The sequence below is a fragment of the Styela clava genome, chromosome 2, assembly GCF_964204865.1.
Source record: "Styela clava chromosome 2, kaStyClav1.hap1.2, whole genome shotgun sequence".
NCBI classification, from domain to species: domain Eukaryota; kingdom Metazoa; phylum Chordata; class Ascidiacea; order Stolidobranchia; family Styelidae; genus Styela; species Styela clava.
This window is the reverse complement of record NC_135251.1, coordinates 12,740,412-12,756,503: the sequence shown is the minus strand read 5'-3', so window position 1 is coordinate 12,756,503 and position 16,092 is coordinate 12,740,412. Positions and strand designations below refer to the sequence as shown.

The 16,092-nt window shown below is 35.5% G+C and overlaps 1 protein-coding gene and 1 long non-coding RNA gene across 2 annotated transcripts in view; both read left to right on the top strand.

The window, feature by feature from the left end:
• Positions 1-16,092, top strand: part of LOC120336373 (fibropellin-1-like) — a 276,545-nt gene that overhangs the window by 74,500 nt on the left and 185,953 nt on the right. The window lies entirely within an intron of this gene.
• Positions 1,946-4,953, top strand: LOC144419905 (uncharacterized). Its single transcript, XR_013474367.1, has 2 exons — positions 1,946-3,276; positions 3,748-4,953. It is a non-coding gene; the product is annotated as an uncharacterized LOC144419905 (long non-coding RNA).

Sequence of the window (16,092 nt, the reverse complement as noted above, 5' to 3'; positions counted from 1 at the left end):
GTGAGCTGTTTTAAAAGGCCCAAAGAAATTGAAATGATAACAACCAAATTCCGTCCATTCTTTGTGATTCTCAGACCATCGATAAATGTATGACTCATTCCTATATTCAAAAAATAAAAAAATCTAGAATTGAATTTTCATTCATCAAGCTTCGGGAGAAAATTTTAGTCCAATTGGTTTAATTTTGTTCATATAATAGGGTTCAATGGACCACTTGGCTGCTACAAAAACACTTTTGAAGTTGTGAACAATGGTACTCTCCGTTGGTCCACCCACTTTAAGGACAAATCGTAGTTTACAAAAAAATGATAGTTTATTTAGACAGTTGTATATAGTACCCACTTCCATATTGTCAAAGGCATTAGCAAATAGTTATTATTATTATTAAGATGATTGATCAAAATGTTATCACACTGACAAATTTGGAAAATATATAAAAAGTAATTAAAATTGGACTTTATATATGAATCATACTCGAAATTAGAAACCGTTTTCTGGAGAAATAACCGGAATCTAACTGAGCAATGACGTTTTAATTATAAAGCATCATTTAATCTAATGGCTTTTTGGTCATTGCGAGGGGCCCACGCGACGAATGGTTTTACCAAGCATTAGCCATAGTTGAATTGCATCTTGTGAGGTAATCAGCCAATATTCATGTTTGGTCAAATACGAAAGAATATACTTTTAGTTTTATTATGTGTCATATATGTTTCCGCTTATTTCATTGAAAACCCATTCTTCAATTGATTTTCTTCTGCACGCAAATGAAGTAGAGTATAGCAACGAATGATGATCTTACTTACTTTTCGTATCTATCATATTTATTTACAATAAGACTTTGCTTTCCGTATACGGTGACGCTGTTCTAAATTTAGACCACTTCGCGGAAATGCTACGATCACCAGGTAAAGCTGAACTTTGTTCGAGCTATATAAACAAAAGTAAAATAGAATACCATTTCAGAGTTTGGCGGTTTTAACATGAGAAAATTTTGGTCATTAATTTGTAGTTTTAAGTAAGAAAGCGCTTTTAAAGCATATCTTGGCACGTCTGTGCGTACCTAGCCAATCCTAATTTATTCATAAATGGCATTTTAATTCGAAGTCTTTACTGCTAAACATTACTTTTTGTTTGATAGCTTCTGCTTGTTTTAATATAGGAGTTAGCTGAATAAATAAACAAATAAAAGGCCTCAGTAAGGATGACCCAAACTATATCTGGCATAGGTCGGATGAAGGTGTGTGTGTGGACAAACCACCTTATACGGAAGCCCTTTGTTACGTCACATACGCACCTCAGGCGAGCCTCTTTATGCGCGATCGCACAATTATACGTTTACTCAATGTTCTTATATATAATGTTACCATTACAATGGCCGTAATACCTTATATAGCCACAAAGCAAACAATGGCCTACGACCGCGATGAGATTACTGTAACTAAATCTTTCCCATAAGTATGAAATACATAGAATTCTAGAAATTTCTCATCTATATATAATTCTTTAGCCGCATTTCTAGTATGTAACATATAGTTTCCATTAATTGTAATTTGAATAAGGTCGGGAATACTTTTATAAAGGCCCATTATAAATTCCTGCGTATGTCCCAGTTGATTCATTGGATGATTTGTCTTTGTTAACCTGCAATACATAAGTTACTTGGCTGTATAAGAATTTTAATATACGTAAAGTGTGTGATTATTAAACTACGTCTCAAACACATTAAGCAATGTATTATGTAAATGCGCCGGTGACCGTACATTTGAACCCATGTAAATTTGAACCTATGAGTATATCCACGGGTTCAATCTATATGCGGGTGCTAAAACCCATGGGTTAGGGTTAGTATGGGTTTAACTATCCGTGAAACAAAAAAAAATCCATAGGTGCAATAGCATACAGGTGCAATTGTCATGGGTTCAAATGTAATGGAACCAAATGCGCCATGTGGACTAATTATGTAATATTTCGCTATGTAATTTAGCGCTCAAATCGAAAAAGAGAAGGGACCGTACCTGTACATGATAGTTCGAATTTACCCGCGGTTGATATGTTTGACCTATCTCGTGTGAGTTGTGTACTTTACACGTTGCAAGAATTTAACTTATTATGCAACGTGTTATTAAGGCAATCAAATATTGCATGGATGTTGCAATGATTTGTCAGATATCTTTGTTTTGGAGATTTACTGCTTCATCTAAATTTAAAGTTGTTTATAGAACTTTCTGGAATTCTTTGTTGTAACAACTCGAGAGACCAAAAGAAACAAAGAAATTCCAATCATTGATGTTTTTCTTAGGCCGTGTCGTGCTTGTTGTATCAAACCTTTCAGGAGATAACGTGCTTTGAAATATATCTGGAAAATTCAAAGCCATTTCGTGACAATATAAAAACTTTGAAATGAATGTATGTCATTCTAGAATGTGTATAGGGCGTCCAATGATGAAACTTCACCAAACATTATTTATGGCTAATATATGCTGCAATTTGGGGATTCGATTCTAGTTCCGTGCAGGTGAAGAAACCTGAAATATTGAACCATCACAATCAACTGGTAATACAAAACTACATCATATAATGTATTACCACCATCTTGAATTATTGCCCATCACTCATCAGTCGATATCAATGCGAGCATTTTCGCATGTTGTTGCCCTACTAAACCCCAAAACATCTATTCAAGTACCATCTGTGCCGCTTAAAAGGTTTCCTAAAATAATACGTATCCATGGAGACACATCCGCGAACAACATCGTCACAATATATTTCCACTTGTTCGAACTGGGTTCGAAAAATAAAACGTATCCGACGGGGATCTAGATTTCATATTTACAAATGTGGAGTCTAGAACTCTAATATACATATTGAAGATTTAATACCGAATTAAACTAAGAGAAATAGCAATCAATGCTTTCTCCAAAATTATGTCTTGTTCTTGGTTTTATTAGGGTTACCGCAAATCATTGTTAGAAGTACCCTACTGTAGTCGCTTTGTGTCAATAACTGTACCACCATGTGATATGGGCGTGGAATTAGAAGTGTCGGACTGAGTTGGATTCTAGTTATCTAAATGAAATTATACCCCAACAAACCGTCATTGAGTAATAACTCAGTTATTCACTCCACTCTAGACTTGGATGTCACGTGACTGGGCTCGACTTGAGAAATTGGAAATAAATAACTCGCAGTAATTAATTTGAGTTTTTACTATCCGTCCTGAGCGGAAGTAGAAGCTTCAACTACTTTTTATTGCCGAACATGACATGAAAATAGGTAATTTGCTGAAAATACTGATAATGCTGTGATATTCCATGAGTAACCTTCAACGACTGTACAGTATAGGTTGTTTTTTTATCTATTATCTGCGCGTGTTATTGGATAAATATTTGAAATTCTTTTCCGATTGAAATATTACAAATCACCCCGTGATATTGCAACAATTGCAGTACCTCGAACTTTTCCGTGGTACCGTAAGGGGATTTTTAAAAAGTTGCCTGCGGGGACGACGGAACGAAATTCGTCTGGTGACCGGTTTTCAATAACGTAACCATTCTCTACAAATTAGTGAAACGGCCACGTCACCAACTTTGAGTTGTCATGGAAGAACAATAGTATTTTGACATTACTTGTGTCTGAAACTGCCAAATTGGTTGCAAACATCTCTCTTTTACACATATATAATAATTATATAGCAAATAAGATTTCAAGTTGCAAAACAAACTTAGAATAATATTTTTCATTAAGACGATCACAGCATAACTGAATTCTTTGTGGAAATTCATGTGAATTTACGGAATTTGTTTGAAAGTGTAGACAAGTTTCAGCTTGTCGTGACCGGCGATATTGCACCATATCTCTCGTTTTTAATAGGAGAGAGAGGTGTGTCATCATGTGACGCATACGAGAGAAGAACCGTGTTTTCTATATAAGCCGTGACTACTATCGCCTTTCATACTTCTACTTGTTACTGCTGAGATGTTCCGTTGGAATGGATCTACGTTGGCCTGACTGCACAGGGGTGCAGTGGCATTTAGAGAACACTCGCTTTTCAAGTCAAACTGAAAAAAAAATAGTACTCGATATATAGCACCGACAGAAGATATAACTTTCGTCATTCTGGACGCCGAAACTACGAATTACAAATAAAAACTTCAAATATGAAAAAGACTTGCAAAAAATTTATCATTCATGGATATTCGGTGCAAAAAGAGGAAGAATGCTGGCAGAACGGTGGAATGCTGAACGGCATTGTTTCAACTCAGTATTGTGCCAAATGGATAATCCTTGAGGACTCTAAAGGTTGAGGAGAGGATATCCTACTCCTTGGCATATCTGAAACAAACATTGCTAATATTCAGCAATTCCATCTAAGCCCAGTAAAAATGAGTGGAAAGAGGAAAGTAATGACGAGTGAAATGCGGTGACAAATTGTATTACAAGAGACTTGTATAAAGACGACTAAAGAAACGTCGTCCATATTATTTTGAAAAACGTCGTATGCTGTGTATTGCTGTATTGTGATATAGTACATTTGACAATGTATTGGGACTCTTCGAGTTTTATTGATTCTTTGTATTGCTATTAGTTGTACTTATTATAGTTCAACGATGTGCCAATTTCGTGCTCAAAAAGTGCATGTGCCATTTCTTCGTTTAGGAAAGCAACAAACTCTCGTTGCAATTTTAATGTATGTTTTTTCCTTCAGTTTACATGTTACAATTTCATATTAGAAGGTTCCATGTATGTTATAGTCTAGTCTCGATATTGAACCTTGGGTATCTTTACACTTTGGTTTGAAATGTGGATTCGTTTTGTTATTGTCGTACCTTCATGTGATGTCGCAGTGTTTTATTGCTGCCTAATTGTCGTATTGTATTAGTTACTTGACTTGTTTGCTTCGCTACTTTAGCGTTGTTAAATGCACAAATATATTTGAAAAAAGATAAAGAACTATTGCTGGGTTTGAGTTATTGGCAGGAATTTCACTGGTTTTAGAGCTTTAATAAAAAAGGTTTGTTGTTAGAAGCCATATGATCGGTCTATCGTGCCGGCGTCATAGACTTACGGTTTACGCAATAGCAAAATTTGTTTCGCAATAGCAACACGAGTCTGAATGCAAGACATTCTCTCGATTCAGGGAAATTTCCGTGACGTGTCCAATTGACTTCCGGCGGTCCGTTGACCACACGTTTTTTCGTTTCTAATCATTTGATTTTACATCAATCAGAATAATCTTATTCGTGGTGATGAGGTAAAAGTTATAAACTGAGAAGAATTTTTCGATGACTTCATGACAAAAATTACTACATTACTGTCCCCATCATTTAGATTGCTGCAATTGATCTCAAAAGCGAAGCATGTCTTGTTGCAACTAATTCTTGCGTAATTTATTGTGCATTTGACCTTCAATCATACAATACAAGCAGATCGAACGCAAATGCCCAAAACACACTTCATTGTTGCAAAAATTTTCGCTGGGATTTCTTTTATATAATAATTTTTCACTTCAACATCTCAAAACTAAAATCGGGAGGTTTTTAGAATATATGAGAATAATTATAAATTAAATATAAATATCCAAAACAGCAGTAGACGGGGTAAGCATTAGTCTATATATAAATATAGTTCGTTCATGTCCAGTGGGGTATCTGGGGTAAGGCATTCATGTGATTCGTGACATGGGTGCCGTTTGGACAGGGCGCAAGAGGGGCGAAAAGTCTCAAACATAAAATGATTCAATATAATGATTCTAAATTCGGAAATACCAAAACTCGTTTTTTATTTAATCAAATAATAACGCACCTAAGTACCTAATTCCAACAATAGTCGTTAAAAATTGTCAGTCAACGGCAAAGAGGCACATTTTAAAACTTTGTCATGAGCGCAATTTTAAGTAGATAGGCAACTGTTTAAGTCTATTAATATTCTGGTCGCGGTATATTCAAAAAAAGATTAAATATGCAATCTATCTTTTCCCATACCTAAGTGCAGCACGATTCGGAAAGGCCGGATCGTGAATCAGATTCTAAATAGGCCAATTTAGCCGACTGTTAAATGAGTAAGTTTTTTCAGCGTTACTCATTCAGTGTCACTATTTCATTCTTGACTGTTACTGGAGCCCGTGATATTACGATATCATTGTCCTCTACCAGTTTTCTAAGGAAATAAAATAAAATAAAGTACCAAATTTATTCTAAAATTCCTGAATTGTGGATCATCCTGACTATTTGACGTATATTATATGCTGAATATACAAAATGTTACTCACCTGCCCTAATTTTAGTTACTATCGACTCAATAAAAATTCAGAATACCGATTACTATTTGTCATGGTACTTTTTCAATTGAGTCCGCTGCCTCAACCTACGTAAGAGTCGATATTTGATATGTGACGATATTTTAAATTTGGAAGATATAGCCAACTTTTCCGATTATGGGCAGCAAATAAAAAATAATTTGGTTGCAAACGTTCAGGACTGACATGGGCAAACAAAATTCTGTTTTGGCACGAGGCTTATTGTTTTCCAATTTTGCTTTTATAACACTGTTAATATTGTTCATAAAACGTTACTTTTTATTCTACACTTACATGGCCCGCCAGTCAAAGTGGGCAAAATGTTTGGCCCCTGATCCAAAAACTTTGACCACCGCTAGTTCAAAACATCGTAACCAGGTTATTGTTATGTCATAAAATCCCATCTAAAATTCGACAAACACAAGCACAGACGGGTTTCAATTTAATACCACCGGTGCTGATTGACCTAAGGACGTTGTGGTATATTAAACCACATTCGTCCTTCGTATTATTGACAAATGCAATTGTATAAATCAGTTATGGAGACTATTCTATAATCTTCCGAACACGTAATGTATATATTAATCAGTGTACTTTGAAAATCTATTTACTCTTGTGTATGTGGTATAAATGGTTATCACGTTGCAATTCAGAGACTATATTAAATCATTAACTTTTCATATTTGTTTCAGAGCAATCATTGGGTTGTTGTATAAAGTTATTCGCTAAAAAAGTTATTCGTTTATGGGAAATTGTCCGGTTGATGTGCATCACAAATCTCATTTTGGTCACGATCAGTGCTATCGACCAGTGAATCAGATTTTAAATTAGACCTCAATATATCTTGACGTTAAGTGAGTCAAGTCTTATAAGCAGAATCGCCAAATGCAGCCATTTATCCCCCTCTTGACCGGAGGCCTCGGCATAGGGTGACCTAACTTTGGTTTGAGTTTTCAGGTGAAAAGGCCAAATAAAAACAGATTGTATACAAACTTTCAAACCTTCAATTGTTCTTTTGATTATGACGTACAGAACAGGCGGACGAAATACTTACTCGTATTCACTTTACTACGTTGTAACACCGACTCAATAAAACGTCAAAATGGACGTGAACATTGGTCATGAATCATGATCGGCATAGCAATAATATTTTATTAATCTATTGAAATATTTTATTTATATGTTTCCCTGCCTCAACTTTCTTGCAAATCGAATCACATCATTCGTAACGATAACTTGGAATTGGGAACTTTGTTTGAATTCACTCAATCGATTTCGAACTCAGTCGATTTGCTAAAAGTCAAACTGTTTTTTTGTGTGTGTTAATGAAATACATATTTTAAATCGGTAAAAGCCCGATCTGGACCAGGTTTTGGATCGAACTCAGCCGTAGGATGCATACAAAAATTTGTTTAAAAAAATTCTGACTTTGACCTGTTTTGGATACCTAAAGATGAGACTATTTGCAATCATTTGGTGCAAATATCCCAGATAAGAATGTGACATTGCTAGGCGATTGTATGCGTCACTATTCAAATGATTTCCTGTAACAAAGTCCATAACGTAAGTCATATAAAGCACCGACCTTTGTTTAGACGCGGCCTTTACAGATGTGCATAAATCGTTCAACATTTTGTATGAATTAGGCCTTCAATCTAATATCACAAAACCGCATTTAAATTCTAACAAATACCAATACAATGGCGTTCTAATTGAAACCGGCCGGTGCTGATTGTCTCAAGGACGATGACATATATTAAGACGCATTCGTCCTTCGTGTTATTGACAAATGCAATTTTATAAATCAATATTTGTGAGAATGATTTAATCTGCCAAACATGGGATACAGATTAACCATACCGAAAATCAAAAATGAACCCGCAAATTAGTGAAGAATTCCTATTTATTGAGGGATTCTATTTCAAGGACTGTAAACTGTATCTAAATATGTTGAAATGAATACGTTTTCAAATTTCCGAACAATTTTTGGTCTCCTGAAGTATGTGCACGAAGATGTCGCACAACCTGAACCCTAACCTGGTACACAGCCTGAGTTCAGGTTGTGCGCCATCATGGTGCGCATACTTCAGGATGTCCCAATTTTATAATGCAATTGTTACGATTTAATTGTTGGGTCTCATAAGTCCACGATGAAAAGTGATTATATCACGCAAGATTTTATATTCCAATTCCATAAAAATTAATACTGATTTTGGCTGATAGCTCACCATCTTCATTGCATCCCGTGGCCCCCTCTTACTCTTTTATGAGTTTTGAATAATCAATACAATTACCACTTCACCACCTGTGCTATCGATGTGCAAGACAGAAATCAACTGCTGTCATTTTGCTTTCTACGTCACGGAAAATTATGTGTGCGTCACTATGGACGTCGAACGTAAGAAATAGACGTTAATTAGACAGCCGGAGATTTTCATACAGTGGACATATGCTGATCTCCCACGATATGACTTTATCAGAAATTGGAAGCATTTTTTTCCCCTTTTTCAATGGTCAACAGAATAATGAAATAGCGTATGGAGTCTGTTCTACACGCACAAAAAATGAAATGAACATTTTTTTACGGGAAACCACAGATCAAAAGTAAATGAAACACAGATATCAATAATGAAATAAATGTTAATTAGCTATGCAAAGTTGCTTCGATGTTTAACGAACTTTCACAATAATTTGTGAATTGAATGTGAAATCAAACTTCATATGCCGTTCAAGTTTCGGACACTCTAATCTGACTGCAAAGGTCATCATTAAACTATTAATTAGGTATTTCCTTATTTAAATATCCTCATTCACCAGTCGTAATCTTTCATCTTATCGTGATATTTCGATAAAGCCTAACTTGACTCGATCTCCTACTACATTTACATATTTTAAAGTCAATAATACGGAAGTTTGTTTCACGAATGATTACGTTGTTAGACTTGTACTGAAACCGAAATTTCGTTAGATTGTGTTGCAACAGGGCGATGCGATGATCGCTGTTTAGATCAACAAAACTGACGTTTTCATGATGGACAACTGACTCAAATCAGGATATTTAGTTTTGTGTATTCCATATATGGAATAAATATTCATATTGGATCGACTAACCAACACAATGCCGTGTACCGCATCATAGCAGGATTTTTGAGATATTATTAGTAATAAAAAATCTGACAAAAGTCTGCACTTAAACCGTCTCCAATGTCTAATTTACATATAAAACAGTGATGCAAACTACAATATTTTTAAATTAAGATATTGAACAATATGCGAAATGGACACAGTCATCATATTGGCATTAACAATTCTGTCAATGTCGGTATCGATTCGATAATTTTGTTTGCATGTAGTTTTGGACATGTGGTGGTATGAAAATACCCAATATAACTGGACTATAACTAAAGAAGTAAAACAATAAACCCTGGGTAGAATATTCTAATTTACTACGTTTTGTGATTTTTTATCATTAAGGTTGTATTATAACGTTTGGTTTGAGTTTTGGGGTTTTGATTTACAATATTATGACGGTTTGTCAGGCCATCAAAATATGGTGCATCGGGCATTAAGAAGTATTAAAAATATCGTTTATTCCAAGTATAGAAGTATTAGTATCGCTTCCGGACGATATCGGTGCCAGTAGAAATATGATATAGGAAAATTTCCAAATTTTACTTGTATATTCAAACAATGCTACATTTGCTGATTATGGTTTTCCAGAATAAAAATCATTATGTATGATTTGACTGAACGCTCGTTTTCAATAAAATTGAGTTCAGAGCAGGCCCATTAAGTGTGGACCATATAAACAAACGTAAGTAACACTGGCCTAAATTAAGTAAAGTTGCGTCGTTACGAAAGAGCATTGCAACATCTCGGATTAAAGTTTGACGTCAGTGCTGACGTAACTAATCTCTTGTGCGTTGAGCCACACCTGCTAATTATCATGGTTTGCGTTTTAGGGAAGATAAGAATACAAAAAATAAATACAAAAAATGACAATATTGTGAATATTCTCTGCAAAATATTGATTTTTGCACCGATAAACGCAATCGGGTAACATATAGAAAAAACGCACAAACTTAATGTCCATTTATCCGTTAATATATCAAATTTCGGTATGGTTCGGTCATAATTACAATTTGCTTCTATTTGAGCATACAATAAATATCATTGAATTAAGGGTTCAGAGCTGTTTCATGATATTTGGATAAGATAAAAACGTCTTTATCGTCGATTTGTTGACGCCGACTTATAATTGTTTACAATATAGATTGCGTTTTCGCAAGGATTTGTTCACGGCGTAGCAATGGTTTTGCAGAAGATACCTCATTGAATCATATTTTCAAATTGCGCTGTGCAAATTCATTCTAAAAAAAGCAATACCGCTAAAGCTAATAGCAAATGTCAATATACTTTTGTCAATATCTATCCTCCTTTGACATATTATGAGGATATGATATTGCGAAAGCATTGCACTTTTGCAAAAAATTAGTTATTATTAAATGCCACAAAAATGAAATACAATTATAGAATAAAACGAAATGCCGTACTTATCAGTCGCGGTTTATTTATTACATTCATCATTTCATTCAGGAGGTCGAGATAAATTAATTTGAAGGTTGAGAAATATATCTAAAACTTTCCACTTACATTTTGAAAATGCAATTATGCTTCAACCAATATACATATAGTAAAGGTACGCATACAATAACGGACATAAATACATATACGATTAAAATAAAGGATTTTCGCAGATTTTTGCAGACAGTCAATTTGTAATTTTGGTACGGTATTAAAAACGCTTTGTGGCAGTCCTAGCTTATTGCAATTTTAAGTTTAACGATGCTCAAATATGAGGACACGGAAGTTAAGTGTCGTATAGAAGGGTTTTTATAAATTAAAATAAAACAGTAAAAATTTGCGTGGAATATCGGGCTCCCTTAGAATTTGAAATAGTTAAAAATAAATTTATAGCCTCCTATCTGGGTTTCCAGTAGTTCCGAAAAAAAAACGTTTATTTTCCTAAATGTCAACAAAAACTTAGAAAAACGATCTATAGATCCATTTCGTGTTCGATAACTGATAATTTCAGGCCAACATAACTGTTATTATCTAGCGTTTGCTGTTATAGGCTAAATACTATACCATAAGTTTGTCGATTGAAGCTACAATTCGACAATGGAATAAAATAGACATACAGCATGGCTGCATGGCTAACGCTTTATTAGGAGTCTGATATATTTCTGATCGACCAGCAAGAAGAAATATTCTGAAATATGCCGGCATCACAATGAGATTGCCGATTTAATTCTGAATTCGACAAAAGCAAACATTTCCCATCAGGTGATCTATACAAATTTAGAACCAATGTTTACAATGGACGACATCTAACAATTTTTGCATGACTTGGCATTCGACAATCACCTGATGTCGATTATCTTTTAGAAACCGAATATCACCCGACCAAGCGCGGTAAAATCGTGAAAGCGCATACTTTTTTAATGCTGGGCCAGTGCTCCACGGAGTATAATGTATCACAATCTATAATTCTCCTCACTGTACCCAGTAGATCATGAATAATAAATACCGTATGTCATAAGACAGATAACTCGTTTTATTTTCACGAGGCCACGATTTAAATCTTCGGTCATAACTTCCGCGTGTAATAAATACGCGTGTATTTATTTAACAAATGTAGCACAGTCACGCGAAACGATAAAAAGTCATTTGCGATGATTGTCATATAGGCTTTGTAATACAGCCCTGGTCTGCCATTCTTTCGAAATCAAGCACCTTGTCAGTCTTGCATTTATTCTAAATATTGAACAAATATTTTTGTTTCGTTAGCAGTTAGATATAACCAAAAATCGACCAACAGTGGTATTTCAAGTACAGTACTGTACTGGATTTTGATCTTTTGGACATAGTATGACACAACAGATATAACTGACGTCATTGAAACTTGATCTTCACAATTCATTATGCAAAATAGAGTACTGTGGGATGTACTTGTTCTAAAAATAACTTCAAAATCCACCAGTTGGATTCCAAATTGGCATGGCTCTTAATATCAAAGATGTCATGTATAGCCATTTTTAAATATAATGTTGACCATTTCAGAATCACGGCACTTAATTTTGTAAATTAATTTCAAACAAATGACTGATTTGGGTATGCAGACGCGAAAAATTGATTATTGCATGGGAATAAGTGCTATCGAAACTATTAGTATTCTTTCATGGAATACTAAAATGCTCAATGGCACAATTTTGGCAGTAATTTGGCTTTAAAAATTCCCCGAGTTTCTACGCAAACATTTATATATAGCACATGACTTATTTCATCTTGATTTAACATGTGCTAGTTTAATAATTACGACATATCTTATCGCCTTCGGGCTATGGAAGTCAATATTCCGACAATCACCGGGCCTGGTAGCTTATATCACATGACTTGCATCTGATGAAAAAAATAAATAAAAGTCTTGGGGTGATAGAATTCATGGACGCATATGTCATTCAAATCCATGCTGGTTACGTCTGGCCTAGGTCGTATGAAAAGAGGTTAGTCGCAGCCGACATTCTTTCATGATGGACAATGGTACCATACCAAAGTAGGAGATTGGCAAAATAATATATATTTAATAATTTAGATTCTCAGATTTAAATGGAAACTGGCGGAACCCCTGGTGGAACCCCGGTTGTAACCACTGCCTTACAATTTAATAACAACATAATATTATAGTATATAATTTAAATATGGACGAACCAGTACATGAATTTAGGAATTTTTTTGTGGTATACGCCTACCCTTTATCAGCTAGTGTCATGGAGGACCATTGTGGTTAGCAATGTCTAATTATCACGAGAATTGTTGTATTTCCTAAAAAATTATTAAAATGTTATAGTCAATATATTAGTGATCGAAACACTATTAGATAGGAAAATTTTTATGCCATGTGTTTTCCCCAAAACCTCATTTATGTATAATTTCTTGACGAATGAAACTGAAGCGTTGGCAAAATGACACGTCTGTATGGAGTTTGAAATCAATGCCGAAACTGAATATATGTTGAGTTTTTACATATCCCAATTAATTATTCACCATTTCCTACCTTACTTCGTTCTTTCGGTGGCCTACGTCAGCATTTTGGAATGAACTGTCATTTTACATCTCACCATCGCCCTCTTGTGGGCACCTATCGCACAAATCCAATGGTCGGCAAACTTTATTTACTTGCGGGCCAAATATACACATTTCAGATAGCGTGCGGGCCGCATTATTTTCGCCTACGACTAATCGCCACATTAAACTTCAAGTGATGGCGCATTTGCACTTTCTATTGCTGTGTTGAAAGCCTGCCATAATGAGACGAGCATGTGGTCTTTTTATTATATATATTACAAAACAATGCATTGTTTTGATTTACTAATTATCAATGTGAAGGGTGATGTTGTTTCTGTGTCATTGCCAAAGCGTTAAAATCAAATGGCAACATTGTTGCCCGGCAGTACGCCGTCCAAATCACGATCTGCCAGGCTAGTACGGTATTTAATCTTAGTGTAATACATTTTAGATTAAGCTACTCACAGCAATATATGCTTTCAAATGCGCACATTACACGTTTTGCACTGACGCACATTTATATGAGCAGTGGCAAAGCCCCGGGTCGAATTTCGCATTTACAATGACTTGTTTCGTAACGACGTTTGCCATTGAATCCCGTAATAACTGCGATGCTGACTTGGCATATCTATCTGTTTTTGGAATTAGCAAAAAAGCATATATATTTTTTCGTCCAAGCATTTTAAAAAGTTCGACATACGTCGCAAACTTCCCTCAGTTTCCCAGACATTTTTAATTTCAAAAAACAAAATTAACTCCTAATTACAACCAACGATGGATGTTCATTAAGTAAGCAACATAGTACTGACGCTACTTATTACAAAACAAGAGAGCTATGCTCAAATATATTGACACGTTTGAGGTAAATGAAAGTAATAGCCGTACAAAGAAAAATGTTATCTTTGGGCAGTGAAAATTTCAGAGCAATTGGTCCAGTAATGAAAGAGAAAAGCGACTTTTTAGGTATAGGTAAAAAGTGGGCGTGGCTTTCCACACGTTTTCTCACATCTGAAGGGGCGAAGGCACTGCCCCCACCTCGCCCCAATGTCACTTGAAAAATTTCCAATACTCGGGCAAACGCTTTCCCGCCCCGAGACGGAATTGAACGGCCTCCAAAAGCCAAAATCACTCTAGCGTGACTTGATCCACTTCCCTTTGCCCTATCGTTCTGAAAAATTTTCTGTGTCAGTTTGGTAACACTTTCAGGGTTCACACCAAATTTCGTCCGGATCGGCCCGCCAGTTCTCTAGGAAGAGGTCAATCTCACAGGGTTGTGGCTTAGTCTTTAGCCATTGCACTTGCGACTTACGCGCAAAGATTTTTGATCTGTACTGTACTACTTCCTACAAGTATATTAAAAGCAAGCGAAGCAGTACTGCAGTAGTTTACCTACCTTTCAGCTTTTAGCATTGGCGGTACCGGTACCCTCAAAAAACTTCCGAGTTTAGAACAGCGAGAATTTTCGGAATTGGTCGTCACGCTTGGCGGATTAAGATCCGTGTTCCCATAATTAAAAAGTGATACAGCAAAATTGTGGATGAAATATCAATTTTCATAGCATTCATAGAGAATTTAGGAATAAAGTAATAGCCTTCTAAAAACAAAAATTAAACTTCAACTACTGCAAATTTCAAAGCAATTGGTCCAATATTCGAAGAGAAAAGCGATTTCATAATGAAGATGACGAAGAAGAATAACAATAACATAATATTGAAACGATCGTTATGTTCACTACGTGTCCAATAAGCGCCGTACAGCATCACTTGTTACCACATAAATTCGTGCGGAGGCGAAATAAATTTAGGATTAATTTTTGTTCTATGCATCCCAAGTCGGATCGTTCGAGGGCCGCAAAAAAACAGTTCGCGCTCACTGGGCCGCAGTTTGCCGACACTTAGCTTAATCTGACGAGTTATAGCCTTTATCCTGAATACTTGTTTTATTATAAGTAACTCGGTTAAACTTAAAAGTCACATTCAAAATCAATTTCGACCTCATAAATTATAAACCACATCAAATTAGGTTTATGTTTTGGAATTCACTGAAGAAATATATTACAATTGAGGGATCAGTATTTCATCATATAATAGAAAGAAATGACTCATGAACTACAATTGTTGGTGGTAGATCGCGATAATGAAGAGTCAGCTTCTATAAAGAACAGACTTGGGCAAAGTACGTAAAGCATAATTCAATCTGACCCGTCTGATGCTACCACAACCAAACTGAAATTTTGATGTTTTAGCTAAAATAGCTCCAAGGAATTTGTTGAGATTGCGATTAAATTTAGTTTAGGCACGAGGCTTATAGCATTCGACTTTTGCTTCATAAAATAGTCCATAAAATGTAACTTTTTACGTCACACTTTCATGGCCCGCCAATCTAAGCGGGCAAAAATTTTGGCCCCCTGGTTCGAAAACCCTGATCTAGAATAACCAATGTGATCCAACCACTCCCCGATGATTGCTATAGAACTTGAATAGCGAGTGGTTGTGGCCAGATTATTCACGCCAACGATATATGGAGCACAGCAGTTGAGCAAAACGGTATAATGCCTAAAGGTTTGAAACGTCGGCAATTACATCGTTATTCACCGGTTGCAAGAAATCTATTGTTAACAGCAATAGACCTTGGTCATTGGCAGAGAGTGCATGGACGGTTGATGT